Source organism: Pseudophryne corroboree, chromosome 11 (assembly GCF_028390025.1).
Source record: "Pseudophryne corroboree isolate aPseCor3 chromosome 11, aPseCor3.hap2, whole genome shotgun sequence".
Taxonomy (NCBI): domain Eukaryota; kingdom Metazoa; phylum Chordata; class Amphibia; order Anura; family Myobatrachidae; genus Pseudophryne; species Pseudophryne corroboree.
In genome coordinates this window covers 179,532,320-179,551,167 of record NC_086454.1, presented here as the reverse complement: position 1 = coordinate 179,551,167, position 18,848 = coordinate 179,532,320, and the positions used below count along the sequence as shown (strand labels likewise).

Below are 18,848 nucleotides of genomic sequence, written 5' to 3'. Positions count from 1 at the left end.
CAATAACGCAAGCAGAATATGATTTTCTTAAAATTCAAAATTCCAGAGTACCAACTTCCTACTTGCTACCCAAGATACACAAAAATCTACTAAAACCACCAGGACGCCCCATTGTCTCGGGGAATGGAGGACTTTTGGAGAAGGCCTGCACATTTTTAGAGATCCATCTTAAAGAACTTGTATTTAATTTACCCTCTTACACCCGAGACACAACAGATGTACTAAGAAAAATTGAGAATATACCCTTAGCTCCCAATGGCCTTAACGAACATATCAACTACAGTGTTTTTCTTGAGTAATATATCTCGTTATTAATGATCAATTCAGCTTCTTTATTTTTCCATTTTTCTGCCATCATTTCTGTCATCTAGTTCTCATCACTTATCCCCCAGTTCACTTTTTCATTTTCTTTTCAAATATTACAATTTCAGGTCTATTGCACAATATCATTACACCTCCCATTCTTCACCCAACACCTCATCCTTACCAACATACACCACACCAATTTTCAACCATCACCCCACACACATAATTGTTCTTTCCTAACTATCCACATGTTTCAATCTTTCATCCACTCACAATGGTTCAACTCACTATACACCTACATTTATCCACTCTTTCAATCAACACATCACATCTCCGTCTCCTTCTCCCTCACTCACAAAATTAACACCTCCCCCCCCCCCACTTACATCCTCATCTTTTTTCCCTTCTTTCCCTCCTTCTTTCCTTCTCCCTTCCCCCACAGGCCGGCCGCCGCTTTCAACCTCTCTACTTTTCCCACAACAATACCACACCTCACTCTATAATTTCACCCCTTCCCCCCCAGCGTCCCCTCCTTCCCCCCCCCCTCCCCCCCTTTTTCATGCCCCTTCTTCAGCCTTCTTTCCCACCTTTCTCCCCCCCCCGCCATTCCCCCATCCCCCACTCCCCACACCCCCCCGCCATACAGTAACTACATTTTCCTCTTTTCCTCTCTTCTTCCATCACACAACTGCACTATCCTCCTAATATCAAACAAATCAATTTTCAATTTTCTCTCCAACACTATCCCTATCATCACACATTCATGTTGCTCACCAACATCCCCGCCCTCATACTTCTTTCAGCCATCTATTCACAATTTTTAATTTATAACCTTCACCATTTTATATTTTTCATATTCAATCTGCAAGCGTCATTATTCTAATTATTAGTATACACAACACAAAAAAGCCCCTTTTTAAAAAAAAAGTTTTTATTGTATTTTAATTTATTTTATTTTAATCATTTTTTCTTACACATATTTTTTCTTACAACTTCATAATAATTTTCTCATCCCTCTTATTTCTTATTCATTATTTATTACTTATTTTCTCCTAAGTAATTTACACCTCACTACATTGTTTCAATTCCATTTTGTATCTTTCCACTTTATTTGTTTCTCATTCTGTACATATATATATAATTTTATCATTCATCAATTAGTATCTTCCTCATCAGGCATCAAGTATTCCCTATTATAATAATTTTTACCCATACTCTGCAGGGAAGCTTCACATTAGCATTCTTATTCAAGCATCACACCCATATTGTTTTATTGTTTATTACGACAAATCAGCAACCCTCTTACCTTCTCTTATTTCTCCTTTCCTATTGCATTTCATTCAACTTAACTATTCCCCAGTCTTGCACTTTAGTATAATTACAAGAGTCCCAACGTCTCTGCACCGTTAGCAATTAGAAATCTAATATGCTATTACAATAGCAGTGTGGATTCTGGCTATCCATAGGTTCACCTACTAGTCAATCAATTTTATGAGTAAATTGATTGGTCATATTGTTCGTTAAAAGACGCATACCGAGGGCTCACAGATCAGACGATCCAGTGAACAAGCTCCTCCCAGCGAAACGCGCGTCACTTCCGGTCCGGCACCCAACTTCCGGGACCTCGGCAACGGGGCTCCGACGGGCGGACTCCTGTCAGCGAATGCCGCAAGTATAACACCGCTCACTGCAGCGGATTCAAAGCTCTCCAGGCCAGCTCTCTCCCCGTGTGCCCAGCGCACTCACAAGGGAAAAAGCTGCCCCTACCCACTGCACTAAGCACGGACTGTCTCCCTGGCAAGATTTAGCCAGCAATATTGCCTGGTAATTTCCTCATCAATTTACAATTATAGAGGCTATTAGTGTCACTGAATGCTGACATTTAAAACTTTGCAAACGGTGCACAGACACATGGCACTTATTTAAAACAGGGATTCATGTTGTCAGCCATCATTTCATTGGTGCTACATTAAATCCCTTCAAGTTACCCAGGCAATCACTCTTCAACTCAGGCACTCCGTTGGCGTGAGAGCTTCTTCTACACTTATTATTAGAACAGTGTCAACTTACAATTACTTTGTCCTTACTATTCTTGATTATAACTGTTATTATTCTGATAAAATATTTGGACAAATTATGTAAGTTATTTATAAATAGAACACCAGCTGTTCTTATACTGTCTTCTGCTGGTTTCAAATCTGCATTTTTTGGTTGAGACTAGAGTCACTCTCTCTATAGCTTTCTTAGCACTTGGTTATTGTGACAAATTCCGATTTTCTGTATCTTTCTTAGTAATCTGTTATTGTGACAAATTAATGAGATAAGCATGTGATAGAATCCTGCTGCTTCTTGCAGCCTATGTGGTCGATTCCAAAACAAACACATCTGTTTGCAGTATGTTACTGTGACAACTATTTGCATCTTGCAGTGTTAAAAGGAAGCTGCCCTTTGCAACTTATGTGGTGTGTTCAAAACAATTGTATCTGTTTTCACTTGGACACAGAGCTGCCCAGACACCTTTTCTGCAACAATGTACGTCGAAATGTTTAAATGTATGAATAGTTAGCTGCCTCTGCAGCCCGAGCAGAGCATATTAAGGGTGTTGTTACATAACTACACAAAGCAATATCCACTTCATATCGAGCAATTTAGTGGAAACTCTTTATACATTTTGTCACAGAGAAACAAGGTACTGCCTAGACAGCTCCTGTTAATCCTGATATAAGATTCAGCTTATGTTATTTCACATGATTGATTATTAGCACTTCATCAAATCATTTAACCCATGTCATACTGGTATTTCTATTAGTATTTCATCTAATCATTTAACCATTGTCATACTATTAATTTAATTGCCTCATTTAATTTATTTGAGGCGACTCCGGCATGTGCTCTCCATCATAATTGTAACATTGAGGATTTCATCAGTGAATAATCCCTCCACTTCTTGGTCTTCCTTGGGCCATTAATTGGCCAATACTAATTGGCGATTGTTAAATCAATCTTTTTCTTTACGGAATTACATTTTGCCTCAAATACCATCCATTTTTATATGCTGAGAGGTGTTTACCATACCTTCTACAGTCATACCATGCTGGATCTGCCCGATCTCGTTTGATCTTGGAAGCCAAGCAGCATTGGGCCCGGTCAGTACCAGAAAGGGTGACCCTCTGGGAATACTGGGTACTGTAGTCCCATCAAGGTACATACCTTTCATTGACCAGCAGAACCTACTTGTCAACTAACACTGCAGAACACGCAGAATAGTTGATTATTTCAAAAGGAGTCCGGTAATTAAAAAGCCGGTTTCTTTTTCTTGTATCTCTTATATGAAATACGCATAAGTATTTTCAATCATAAACTCATAGAGATAACGAGAACTTTTTATTTTCGCAGTGGACATATGTCTAACAATAATACTCGCCTAGAATCCAGAGGGTGTGCAGACAAATTTTCTGTCACCTACTTTCAATAAGCGAGTGACATATTATTACTATATTGTCTTCTATATACTATTTAATACTTGTTTTAACCAACTTCGCTGTTTTACACAGCAATGTTTTTTTTTCATATAATTAATTAAACTTGGTCGTCTGAAGAATTAAATAAAAGTTACGTTTTAATGCTTTATATACATTCCATTATTTCACAATATTGTCATTAAATTAATCTAAAAAGTGTGCCCCAGGGAGACATATCAACCAGCTCTTTTTTTGCTTCTTTGCAAAACCACCCCTAATAGCTCTTTTTGCTAAAAATGTCCGGGAGCACCACCAACCGTTGTTCTGCCCTAAAAGCCCTTTGAGGCGAAATTGGCAGCTCTATGTTGGTCTAAACTGTAATTGGAATTTCCATTAGTACTATTATACACTTCTTATCAGGTAATGTACAATCTGTTCCAGTGCAGATCTCAAAAAAACCCACCCAATATAGTCTGTGTTACTGAGGTCTTTCTCAGTTAAGAGAATCTAGCACGGAAAGATTGTCTTTTTCATATATTCTGAAACCCCTTCGTGTGCAGTTAATTAATGGACAACTGATCAACCGATTAGAAAGACATTTAATTCAAATATACCTTGGACAACTAGCCAGCAATTTCCACAGAGATACCTTACCAATTAAAGTTAAATCGTCTGTCCAAAACAATATCAGCCTGCTTTTTCACTATGAGCTTTAGTCTCAAGAATGAACTTAACACAAAACGTAGGACTGAAGACTTGGACAGCATCTTCCCTACAGAGGTGGCCTCCAATGACTCAGAACGAACCTGGGAGGAGGATCTCGTCAAGCTAAAATACACATTACAGAGACAAACCAGAACTAATTGGGACTTAACGAGTCTAGAGAATTATTGTAAACAGAAAATCACACCACGAGGTCTAAGACCTAAACTATTTCCATCTTTTGAATTGCATACAGAAACCCTTAAGCAAGAATGGGAGAATGCCCTACTTAAGTGTTCACAGGAACTAATGCAGATACTCATTAAACATAACAATTTGGTTTTGGACGGCTGTACTAGAGAAATTGAAAAGACTAGTAAGGCATTGGAAAAGTGGGAACAGGACATCAATTTCCAAACTTCTTTTGAAAAGTTGAAAAAAGAATTGGACATATATGAGAATACCATCATCGAACGGAAGAGGAATAAATTCTCCAGGGACAAAAGAGACTTCAACACAGGGAGGATATTCAAGTGGACAAGACCTGTCAGGCGTGAGAATCCTTTGAATTACCAAGGGACCCCCTCTTCCTCAGAGGTTGAATTATCCAGCTCAGAGGATTTGAAGAACCCAATACAGATCGGAGGAATCACTCATCGGCAAGAATCACACACACAGCATCAGCTCATTTTTTAGATCAAACTGGCCGGTCTCGGGGCCGTCTGAAACAAGGAAAAGAAAAACCAGAAGAAGCAAGAAGAAGAGGAAGAGGAAGATGGGGTTCCCCTTCTCCAAACAGATACCCTGTACGGAGGAACCGGAAGCAATATTGAAATCTGATCGTCTCCAAATAATAAACCTCTCAACTCACACCCTGTCTAACACACACAAAGAAGTCTTGGAAAAAGGACTTACATTCTCTCCAACCAAGAAATTTGATAGATTCCAATGGCAGACAGATCTCAATCTCTTTGGTCGGAAACTGTTACTTACAAAATTCTATGCTAACCAAGAACATCGCAAAGAGAATGAAATCATCCCTACCATACCGACTATTGAATCGCCTGAAGAATTGGAAGCCCTAAACAACTTGGAAGTACTCCTTGACTCAACAACAACAAAGAGCCTTCATACTCAACGACAGATCTGTAGAAAAAAATCCACGTTCTTCCCTAATGACTCCACCTGCCCAGAAGTAAGAACCTTTATTAATCTGGTATCCAAAGATCTAGACCAACTGTATATAAAGAAAAGGAAGTTCAGAACCACAGGAAATCTGTCCCCCCAAGCCAGACAAGCCCTTAAAGAAATAAAATCCTGGCAAGATATAGTAATCAAACAGTCTGATAAAGGGGGAAATGTGGTTCTATGGCCGAAAGATCTGTATGAAAAAGAGGCCAAAAGACAGCTTAATGATATCAACTGTTACAGTAAAAGTCTGTTTGATCCAACACAAAATCTAATGGTGCAATATATGAGGATCATAGGGGAAGCCAGGCACCAAGGCACAATAACGCAAGCAGAATATGATTTTCTTAAAATTCAAAATTCCAGAGTACCAACTTCCTACTTGCTACCCAAGATACACAAAAATCTACTAAAACCACCAGGACGCCCCATTGTCTCGGGGAATGGAGGACTTTTGGAGAAGGCCTGCACATTTTTAGAGATCCATCTTAAAGAACTTGTATTTAATTTACCCTCTTACACCCGAGACACAACAGATGTACTAAGAAAAATTGAGAATATACCCTTAGCTCCCAATGGCCTTAACGAACATATCAACTACAGTGTTTTTCTTGAGTAATATATCTCGTTATTAATGATCAATTCAGCTTCTTTATTTTTCCATTTTTCTGCCATCATTTCTGTCATCTAGTTCTCATCACTTATCCCCCAGTTCACTTTTTCATTTTCTTTTCAAATATTACAATTTCAGGTCTATTGCACAATATCATTACACCTCCCATTCTTCACCCAACATCTCATCCTTACCAACATACACCACACCAATTTTCAACCATCACCCCACACACATAATTGTTCTTTCCTAACTATCCACATGTTTCAATCTTTCATCCACTCACAATGGTTCAACTCACTATACACCTACATTTATCCACTCTTTCAATCAACACATCACATCTCCGTCTCCTTCTCCCTCACTCACAAAATTAACACCTCCCCCCCCCACTTACATCCTCATCTTTTTTCCCTTCTTTCCCTCCTTCTCTCCTTCTCCCTTCCCCCACAGGCCGGCCGCCGCTTTCAACCTCTCTACTTTTCCCACAACAATACCACACCTCACTCTATAATTTCACCCCTTCCCCCCCAGCGTCCCCTCCTTCCCCCCCCCCTCCCCCCCTTTTTCATGCCCCTTCTTCAGCCTTCTTTCCCACCTTTCTCCCCCCCCCGCCATTCCCCCATCCCCCACTCCCCACACCCCCCCGCCATACAGTAACTACATTTTCCTCTTTTCCTCTCTTCTTCCATCACACAACTGCACTATCCTCCTAATATCAAACAAATCAATTTTCAATTTTCTCTCCAACACTATCCCTATCATCACACATTCATGTTGCTCACCAACATCCCCGCCCTCATACTTCTTTCAGCCATCTATTCACAATTTTTAATTTATAACCTTCACCATTTTATATTTTTCATATTCAATCTGCAAGCGTCATTATTCTAATTATTAGTATACACAACACAAAAAAGCCCCTTTTTAAAAAAAAAGTTTTTATTGTATTTTAATTTATTTTATTTTAATCATTTTTTCTTACACATATTTTTTCTTACAACTTCATAATAATTTTCTCATCCCTCTTATTTCTTATTCATTATTTATTACTTATTTTCTCCTAAGTAATTTACACCTCACTACATTGTTTCAATTCCATTTTGTATCTTTCCACTTTATTTGTTTCTCATTCTGTACATATATATATAATTTTATCATTCATCAATTAGTATCTTCCTCATCAGGCATCAAGTATTCCCTATTATAATAATTTTTACCCATACTCTGCAGGGAAGCTTCACATTAGCATTCTTATTCAAGCATCACACCCATATTGTTTTATTGTTTATTACGACAAATCAGCAACCCTCTTACCTTCTCTTATTTCTCCTTTCCTATTGCATTTCATTCAACTTAACTATTCCCCAGTCTTGCACTTTAGTATAATTACAAGAGTCCCAACGTCTCTGCACCGTTAGCAATTAGAAATCTAATATGCTATTACAATAGCAGTGTGGATTCTGGCTATCCATAGGTTCACCTACTAGTCAATCAATTTTATGAGTAAATTGATTGGTCATATTGTTCGTTAAAAGACGCATACGGAGGGCTCACAGATCAGACGATCCAGTGAACAAGCTCCTCCCAGCGAAACGCGTGTCACTTCCGGTCCGGCACCCAACTTCCGGGACCTCGGCAACGGGGCTCCGACGGGCGGACTCCTGTCAGCGAATGCCGCAAGTATAACACCGCTCACTGCAGCGGATTCAAAGCTCTCCAGGCCAGCTCTCTCCCCGTGTGCCCAGCGCACTCACAAGGGAAAAAGCTGCCCCTACCCACTGCACTAAGCACGGACTGTCTCCCTGGCAAGATTTAGCCAGCAATATTGCCTGGTAATTTCCTCATCAATTTACAATTATAGAGGCTATTAGTGTCACTGAATGCTGACATTTAAAACTTTGCAAACGGTGCACAGACACATGGCACTTATTTAAAACAGGGATTCATGTTGTCAGCCATCATTTCATTGGTGCTACATTAAATCCCTTCAAGTTACCCAGGCAATCACTCTTCAACTCAGGCACTCCGTTGGCGTGAGAGCTTCTTCTACACTTATTATTAGAACAGTGTCAACTTACAATTACTTTGTCCTTACTATTCTTGATTATAACTGTTATTATTCTGATAAAATATTTGGACAAATTATGTAAGTTATTTATAAATAGAACACCAGCTGTTCTTATACTGTCTTCTGCTGGTTTCAAATCTGCATTTTTTGGTTGAGACTAGAGTCACTCTCTCTATAGCTTTCTCAGCACTTGGTTATTGTGACAAATTCCGATTTTCTGTATCTTTCTTAGTAATCTGTTATTGTGACAAATTAATGAGATAAGCATGTGATAGAATCCTGCTGCTTCTTGCAGCCTATGTGGTCGATTCCAAAACAAACACATCTGTTTGCAGTATGTTACTGTGACAACTATTTGCATCTTGCAGTGTTAAAAGGAAGCTGCCCTTTGCAACTTATGTGGTGTGTTCAAAACAATTGTATCTGTTTTCACTTGGACACAGAGCTGCCCAGACACCTTTTCTGCAACAATGTACGTCGAAATGTTTAAATGTATGAATAGTTAGCTGCCTCTGCAGCCCGAGCAGAGCATATTAAGGGTGTTGTTACATAACTACACAAAGCAATATCCACTTCATATCGAGCAATTTAGTGGAAACTCTTTATACATTTTGTCACAGAGAAACAAGGTACTGCCTAGACAGCTCCTGTTAATCCTGATATAAGATTCAGCTTATGTTATTTCACATGATTGATTATTAGCACTTCATCAAATCATTTAACCCATGTCATACTGGTATTTCTATTAGTATTTCATCTAATCATTTAACCATTGTCATACTATTAATTTAATTGCCTCATTTAATTTATTTGAGGCGACTCCGGCATGTGCTCTCCATCATAATTGTAACATTGAGGATTTCATCAGTGAATAATCCCTCCACTTCTTGGTCTTCCTTGGGCCATTAATTGGCCAATACTAATTGACGATTGTTAAATCAATCTTTTTCTTTACGGAATTACATTTTGCCTCAAATACCATCCATTTTTATATGCTGAGAGGTGTTTACCATACCTTCTACAGTCATACCATGCTGGATCTGCCCGATCTCGTTTGATCTTGGAAGCCAAGCAGCATTGGGCCCGGTCAGTACCAGAAAGGGTGACCCTCTGGGAATACTGGGTACTGTAGTCCCATCAAGGTACATACCTTTCATTGACCAGCAGAACCTACTTGTCAACTAACACTGCAGAACACGCAGCATAGTTGATTATTTCAAAAGGAGTCCGGTAATTAAAAAGCTGGTTTCTTTTTCTTGTATCTCTTATATGAAATACGCATAAGTATTTTCAATCATAAACTCATAGAGATAACGAGAACTTTTTATTTTCGCAGTGGACATATGTCTAACAATAATACTCGCCTAGAATCCAGAGGGTGTGCAGACAAATTTTCTGTCACCTACTTTCAATAAGCGAGTGACATATTATTACTATATCGTCTTCTATATACTATTTAATACTTGTTTTAACTAGAGATGAGCGGGTTCGGTTCCTCGGAATCCGAACCCGCCCGAACTTCAGTTTTTTTTACACGGGGCCGAGCGACTCGGATCTTCCCGCCTTGCTCGGTTAACCCGAGCGCGCCCGAACGTCATCATCCCGCTGTCGGATTCTCGCGAGGCTCGGATTCTCGCGAGGCTCGGATTCTATCGCGAGACTCGGATTCTATATAAGGAGCCGCGCGTCGCCGCCATTTTCACACGTGCATTGAGATTCATAGGGAGAGGACGTGGCTGGCGTCCTCTCCGTTTATAGAGAAGAGAGTGAGACTAGAGTAGAGAGAGACACAGTAGTAATTTTGGGGAGCATTAGGAGGAGTACTTTAGGAGGAGTACTACTACTTGCTGAAGTGATAGATAGATAGTGTGACTGTATAATGTATATCTGACTTGTGGGGGAGACACTGACAGTGGGGAGCAGTTAGAGTCTGAGAGCAGGACTTGCTGCCAGAGTGCCACACTGCCATTGTGACCACACTGACCACCAGTATAATATATATTGTGATTGTCTGCTTAGGAGTACTACTTGCAAGTTGCTGATAGTGTGACCAGTGACCTGACCACAAGTTTAATAATCACCACCAGTTTAATATATATAATATATATATATAATTGTATATAATATATATATAATATTGTATACCACCTACCCGTTTTTTTTTTTTTCTTTCTTCTTCTTTATACATACTACTATAGTAGCTTACTGTAGCAGTCTGCGGTGCTGCTGAGCTGACAGTGTCCAGCAGGTCCGTCATCAGTCATTACATAATAAATATATATTATATACCTGTCCGGCTGCAGTACTAGTGATATTATATATATATATATATTGATTTCATCTCATTATCATCCAATCTATATTAGCAGCAGACACAGTACGGTAGTCCACGGCTGTAGCTACCTCTGTGTCGGCAGTCGCTGGTCCATCCATAATTGTATACCACCTACCCGTGGTTTTTTTTTTTCTTTCTTCTTTATACATACTACTATAGTAGCTTACTGTAGCAGTCTGCGGTGCTGCTGAGCTGACAGTGTCCAGCAGGTCCGTCATCAGTCATTACATAATAAATATATATTATATACCTGTCCGGCTGCAGTACTAGTGATATTATATATATATATATATATATATTGATTTCATCTCATTATCATCCAGTCTATATTAGCAGCAGACACAGTACGGTAGTCCACGGCTGTAGCTACCTCTGTGTCGGCAGTCGCTGGTCCATCCATAATTGTATACCACCTACCCGTGGTTTTTTTTTTTCTTTCTTCTTTATACATACTACTATAGTAGCTTACTGTAGCAGTCTGCGGTGCTGCTGAGCTGACAGTGTCCAGCAGGTCCGTCATCAGTCATTACATAATAAATATATCTACCTGTCCGGCTGCAGTACTAGTGTGATATTATATATATATATATTGATTTCATCTCATTATCATCCAGTCTATATTAGCAGCAGACACAGTACGGTAGTCCACGGCTGTAGCTACCTCTGTGTCGGCAGTCGCTGGTCCATCCATAATTGTATACCACCTACCCGTGGTTTTTCTTTTCTTTCTTCTTTATACATACTACTATAGTAGCTTACTGTAGCAGTCTGCGGTGCTGCTGAGCTGACAGTGTCCAGCAGGTCTGTCATCAGTCATTACATAATAAATATATATTATATACCTGTCCGGCTGCAGTACTAGTGATATTATATATATATATATATATTGATTTCATCTCATTATCATCCAGTCTATATTAGCAGCAGACACAGTACGGTAGTCCACGGCTGTAGCTACCTCTGTGTCGGCAGTCGCTGGTCCATCCATAATTGTATACCACCTACCCGTGTTTTTTTTTTTTTTCTTTCTTCTTTATACATACTACTATAGTAGCTTACTGTAGCAGTCTGCGGTGCTGCTGAGCTGACAGTGTCCAGCAGGTCCGTCATCAGTCATTACATAATAAATATATATTATATACCTGTCCGGCTGCAGTACTAGTGATATTATATATATATATATATATATATATATTGATTTCATCTCATTATCATCCAGTCTATATTAGCAGCAGACACAGTACGGTAGTCCACGGCTGTAGCTACCTCTGTGTCGGCAGTCGCTGGTCCATCCATAATTGTATACCACCTACCCGTGGTTTTTTTTTTCTTTCTTCTTTATACATACTACTATAGTAGCTTACTGTAGCAGTCTGCGGTGCTGCTGAGCTGACAGTGTCCAGCAGGTCCGTCATCAGTCATTACATAATAAATATATCTACCTGTCCGGCTGCAGTACTAGTGTGATATTATATATATATATATTGATTTCATCTCATTATCATCCAGTCTATATTAGCAGCAGACACAGTACGGTAGTCCACGGCTGTAGCTACCTCTGTGTCGGCAGTCGCTGGTCCATCCATAATTGTTTATCACCTACCTGTGGTTTTTTTTTCTTTCTTCTTTATACATACTACTATAGTAGCTTACTGTAGCAGTCTGCGGTGCTGCTGAGCTGACAGTGTCCAGCAGGTCCGTCATCAGTCATTACATAATAAATATATATTATATACCTGTCCGGCTGCAGTACTAGTGATATTATATATATATTGATTTCATCTCATTATCATCCAGTCTATATTAGCAGCAGACACAGTACGGTAGTCCACGGCTGTAGCTACCTCTGTGTCGGCAGTCGCTCGTCCATCCATAAGTATACTAGTATCCATCCATCTCCATTGTTTACCTGAGGTGCCTTTTAGTTGTGCCTATTAAAATATGGAGAACAAAAATGTTGAGGTTCCAAAATTAGGGAAAGATCAAGATCCACTTCCACCTCGTGCTGAAGCTGCTGCCACTAGTCATGGCCGAGACGATGAAATGCCAGCAACGTCGTCTGCCAAGGCCGATGCCCAATGTCATAGTACAGAGCATGTAAAATCCAAAACACCAAATATCAGTAAAAAAAGGACTCCAAAATCTAAAATAAAATTGTCGGAGGAGAAGCGTAAACTTGCCAATATGCCATTTACCACACGGAGTGGCAAGGAACGGCTGAGGCCCTGGCCTATGTTCATGGCTAGTGGTTCAGCTTCACATGAGGATGGAAGCACTCAGCCTCTTGCTAGAAAAATGAAAAGACTCAAGCTGGCAAAAGCACCGCAAAGAACTGTGCGTTCTTCGAAATCCCAAATCCACAAGGAGAGTCCAATTGTGTCGGTTGCGATGCCTGACCTTCCCAACACTGGACGTGAAGAGCATGCGCCTTCCACCATTTGCACGCCCCCTGCAAGTGCTGGAAGGAGCACCCACAGTCCAGTTCCTGATAGTCAGATTGAAGATGTCAGTGTTGAAGTACACCAGGATGAGGAGGATATGGGTGTTGCTGGCGCTGGGGAGGAAATTGACAAGGAGGATTCTGATGGTGAGGTGGTTTGTTTAAGTCAGGCACCCGGGGAGACACCTGTTGTCCGTGGGAGGAATATGGCCGTTGACATGCCTGGTGAAAATACCAAAAAAATCAGCTCTTCGGTGTGGAAGTATTTCAACAGAAATGCGGACAACATTTGTCAAGCCGTGTGTTGCCTTTGTCAAGCTGTAATAAGTAGGGGTAAGGACGTTAACCACCTCGGAACATCCTCCCTTATACGTCACCTGCAGCGCATTCATAATAAGTCAGTGACAAGTTCAAAAACTTTGGGCGACAGCGGAAGCAGTCCACTGACCAGTAAATCCCTTCCTCTTGTAACCAAGCTCACGCAAACCACCCCACCAACTCCCTCAGTGTCAATTTCCTCCTTCCCCAGGAATGCCAATAGTCCTGCAGGCCATGTCACTGGCAATTCTGACGAGTCATCTCCTGCCTGGGATTCCTCCGATGCATCCTTGCGTGTAACGCCTACTGCTGCTGGCGCTGCTGTTGTTGCTGCTGGGAGTCGATGGTCATCCCAGAGGGGAAATCGTAAAACCACTTTTACTACTTCCACCAAGCAATTGACTGTCCAACAGTCCTTTGCGAGGAAGATGAAATATCACAGCAGTCATCCTGCTGCAAAGCGGATAACTGAGGCCTTGGCATCCTGGGTGGTGAGAAACGTGGTTCCGGTATCCATCATTACTGCAGAGCCAACTAGAGACTTGTTGGAGGTACTGTGTCCCCGGTACCAAATACCATCTAGGTTCCATTTCTCTAGGCAGGCGATACCGAAAATGTACACAGACCTCAGAAAAAGAGTCAACAGTGTCCTAAAAAATGCAGCTGTACCCAATGTCCACTTAACCACGGACATGTGGACAAGTGGAGCAGGGCAGGGTCAGGACTATATGACTGTGACAGCCCACTGGGTAGATGTATGGACTCCCGCCACAAGAACAGCAGCGGCGGCACCAGTAGCAGCATCTCGCAAACGCCAACTCTTTCCTAGGCAGGCTACGCTTTGTATCACCGGTTTCCAGAATACGCACACAGCTGAAAACCTCTTACGGCAACTGAGGAAGATCATCGCGGAATGGCTTACCCCAATTGGACTCTCCTGTGGATTTGTGGCATCGGACAACGCCAGCAATATTGTGTGCGCATTAAATCTGGGCAAATTCCAGCACATCCCATGTTTTGCACATACCTTGAATTTGGTGGTGCAGAATTTTAAAAAAACGACAGGGGCGTGCAAGAGATGCTGTCGGTGGCCAGAAGAATTGCGGGACACTTTCGGCATACAGGCACCACGTACAGAAGACTGGAGCAACACCAAAAACTACTGAACCTGCCCTGCCATCATCTGAAGCAAGAAGTGGTAACGAGGTGGAATTCAACCCTATATATGCTTCAGAGGTTGGAGGAGCAGCAAAAGGCCATTCAAGCCTATACAATTCAGCACGATATAGGAGGTGGAATGCACCTGTCTCAAGCGCAGTGGAGAATGATTTCAACGTTGTGCAAGGTTCTGCTGCCCTTTGAACTTGCCACACGTGAAGTCAGTTCAGACACTGCCAGCCTGAGTCAGGTCATTCCCCTCATCAGGCTTTTGCAGAAGAAGCTGGAGACATTGAAGGAGGAGCTAACACGGAGCGATTCCTCTAGGCATGTGGGACTTGTGGATGGAGCCCTTAATTCGCTTAACAAGGATTCACGGGTGGTCAATCTGTTGAAATCAGAGCACTACATTTTGGCCACCGTGCTCGATCCTAGATTTAAAACCTACCTTGGATCTCTCTTTCCGGCAGACACAAGTCTGCTTGGGTTCAAAGACCTGCTGGTGAGAAAATTGTCAAGTCAAGCGGAACGCGACCTGTCAACATCTCCTCCTTCACATTCTCCCGCAACTGGGGGTGCGAGGAAAAGGCTCAGAATTCTGAGCCCACCCGCTGGCGGTGATGCAGGGCAGTCTGGAGCGACTGCTGATGCTGACATCTGGTCCGGACTGAAGGACCTGTCAACGATTACGGACATGTCGTCTACTGTCACTGCATATGATTCTCTCCCCATTGAGAGAATGGTGGAGGATTATATGAGTGACCGCATCCAAGTAGGCACGTCACACAGTCCGTACTTATACTGGCAGGAAAAAGAGGCAATTTGGAGGCCCTTGCACAAACTGGCTTTATTCTACCTAAGTTGCCCTCCCACAAGTGTGTACTCCGAAAGAGTGTTTAGTGCCGCCGCTCACCTTGTCAGCAATCGGCGTACGAGGTTACTTCCAGAAAATGTGGAGAAGATGATGTTCATTAAAATGAATTATAATCAATTCCTCCGTGGAGACATTGACCAGCAGCAATTGCCTCCACAAAGTACACAGGGAGCTGAGATGGTGGATTCCAGTGGGGACGAATTGATAATCTGTGAGGAGGGGGATGTACACGGTGATATATCGGAGGATGATGATGAGGTGGACATCTTGCCTCTGTAGAGCCAGTTTGTGCAAGGAGAGATTAATTGCTTCTTTTTTGGTGGGGGTCCAAACCAACCCGTCATTTCAGTCACAGTCGTGTGGCAGACCCTGTCACTGAAATGATGGGTTGGTTAAAGTGTGCATGTCCTGTTTATACAACATAAGGGTGGGTGGGAGGGCCCAAGGACAATTCCATCTTGCACCTCTTTTTTCTTTAATTTTTCTTTGCGTCATGTGCTGTTTGGGGAGTGTTTTTTGGAAGGGCCATCCTGCGTGACACTGCAGTGCCACTCCTAGATGGGCCCGGTGTTTGTGTTGGCCACTAGGGTCGCTTATCTTACTCACACAGCTACCTCATTGCGCCTCTTTTTTTCTTTGCGTCATGTGCTGTTTGGGGAGTGTTTTTTGGAAGGGCCATCCTGCATGACACTGCAGTGCCACTCCTAGATGGGCCCGGTGTTTGTGTCGGCCACTAGGGTCGCTTATCTTACTCACACAGCTACCTCATTGCGCCTCTTTTTTTCTTTGCGTCATGTGCTGTTTGGGGAGTGTTTTTTGGAAGGGCCATCCTGCGTGACACTGCAGTGCCACTCCTAGATGGGCCCGGTGTTTGTGTCGGCCACTAGGGTCGCTTATCTTACTCACACAGCTACCTCATTGCGCCTCTTTTTTTCTTTGCGTCATGTGCTATTTGGGGAGTGTTTTTTGGAAGGGCCATCCTGCGTGACACTGCAGTGCCACTCCTAGATGGGCCCGGTGTTTGTGTCAGCCACTAGGGTCGCTTATCTTACTCACACAGCTACCTCATTGCGCCTCTTTTTTTCTTTGCGTCATGTGCTGTTTGGGGAGTGTTTTTTGGAAGGGCCATCCTGCGTGACACTGCAGTGCCACTCCTAGATGGGCCCGGTGTTTGTGTCGGCCACTAGGGTCGCTTATCTTACTCACACGGCTACCTCATTGCGCCTCTTTTTTTCTTTGCGTCATGTGCTGTTTGGGGAGTGTTTTTTGGAAGGGCCATCCTGCGTGACACTGCAGTGCCACTCCTAGATGGGCCAGGTGTTTGTGTCGGCCACTAGGGTCGCTTATCTTACTCACACAGCTACCTCATTGCGCCTCTTTTTTTCTTTGCGTCATGTGCTGTTTGGGGAGTGTTTTTTGGAAGGGCCATCCTGCGTGACACTGCAGTGCCACTCCTAGATGGGCCAGGTGTTTGTGTCGGCCACTAGGGTCGCTTAGCTTACTCACACAGCTACCTCATTGCGCCTCTTTTTTTCTTTGCGTCATGTGCTGTTTGGGGAGTGTTTTTTGGAAGGGCCATCCTGCGTGACACTGCAGTGCCACTCGTAGATGGGCCCGGTGTTTGTGTCGGCCACTAGGGTCGCTTATCTTACTCACACAGCTACCTCATTGCGCCTCTTTTTTTCTTTGCGTCATGTGCTGTTTGGGGAGTGTTTTTTGGAAGGGCCATCCTGCGTGACACTGCAGTGCCACTCCTAGATGGGCCCGGTGTTTGTGTCGGCCACTAGGGTCGCTTAGCTTAGTCATCCTGCGACCTCGGTGCAAATTTTAGGACTAAAAATAATATTGTGAGGTGTGAGGTATTCAGAATAGACTGAAAATGAGTGGAAATTATGGTTTTTGAGGTTAATAATACTTTGGGATCAAAATGACCCCCAAATTCTATGATTTAAGCTGTTTTTTAGTGTTTTTTGAAAAAAACACCCGAATCCAAAACACACCCGAATCCGACAAAAAAAATTCGGTGAGGTTTTGCCAAAACGCGGTCGAACCCAAAACACGGCCGCGGAACCGAACTCAAAACCAAAACACAAAACCCGAAAAATTTCAAGTGCACATCTCTAGTTTTAAACCACTTCGCTGTTTTACACAGCAATGTTTTTTTTTCATATAATTAATTAAACTTGGTCGTCTGAAGAATTAAATAAAAGTTACGTTTTAATGCTTTATATACATTCCATTATTTCACAATATTGTCATTAAATTAATCTAAAAAGTGTGCCCCAGGGAGACATATCAACCAGCTCTTTTTTTGCTTCTTTGCAAAACCACCCCTAATAGCTCTTTTTGCTAAAAATGTCCGGGAGCACCACCAACCGTTGTTCTGCCCTAAAAGCCCTTTGAGGCGAAATTGGCAGCTCTATGTTGGTCTAAACTGTAATTGGAATTTCCATTAGTACTATTATACACTTCTTATCAGGTAATGTACAATCTGTTCCAGTGCAGATCTCAAAAAAACCCACCCAATATAGTCTGCTTTTTATGCATGTAGAAAGCTAAGATCATTTGTCCTTGATAACTTTATTTTCCATGAAACTAAAGTAGCTTTTACATTTCCCAAAGTTTAACTTACTGTAAAAGCTACAAAAAAAGGAAAACATTGATTTTGCACACAGCTTGTCAGTGAAACAACATTAAGGTAGTTGTGGCCGAGTGGTTAAGGTGATGGACTTGAAATCCATTTGCTTTTCAAGCTGGTTTAAAAACGAAATGCATTCAAGATGAAGAGAATCAAAGCATGTTATGTTTAAGAATTGAGTTATCAATCTCAGCTTAGCTCACCTACATATATATCCTGTTTTACAATGGACTTCTTTTTAAACCATATAATCTCAGACAGTGTCTTTCTGCATTCTATGTACATGCTTGTGACCTTGTATAAATGTTTCCCAGTGGCAACTTGTGCATGCAGATTCTGTCTATCTGGATTTGTAGCTGTAGAGATGTAATGAAAGGTAAGAAAAAATGTCTGATAATCAACACACTATTAATTGTGCAGTGTCAGTTGTTATAATTCCAAACTTTATTAAGGAATAGACCATAGGTTATCAAACTCAGTCCTCAGGACCCCACACAGTGTATGTTTTGCAGGTAACCCAGCAGGTGCACAGGTGTATTAATTACTCACTGACACATTTTAAAAAGTCTACTTGTGGAGCTAATTATTTACTTGTGGTTCTGCGAGGAGACCTGCAAAACCTGCACTGTGTGGGGTTCTGAGGACCGAGTTTGAGAACCTGTGGAATAGACCAATGAAAAACCTAATATATTTTAAATGATTATTATTTGATAAAATGTCCGTAATATGTACAATACAGTTCAT

The 18,848-nt window shown here is 41.8% G+C and overlaps 2 pseudogenes; both read left to right on the top strand.

The window, feature by feature from the left end:
• The first annotated feature begins 3,382 nt into the window (after nt 1-3,382).
• Nucleotides 3,383-3,501, top strand: LOC134970454 (5S ribosomal RNA; annotated as a pseudogene).
• Nucleotides 3,502-9,357: 5,856 nt separating this feature from the next.
• On the top strand, nt 9,358-9,476 carry LOC134970453 (5S ribosomal RNA; annotated as a pseudogene).
• Nucleotides 9,477-18,848: the final 9,372 nt, after the last annotated feature.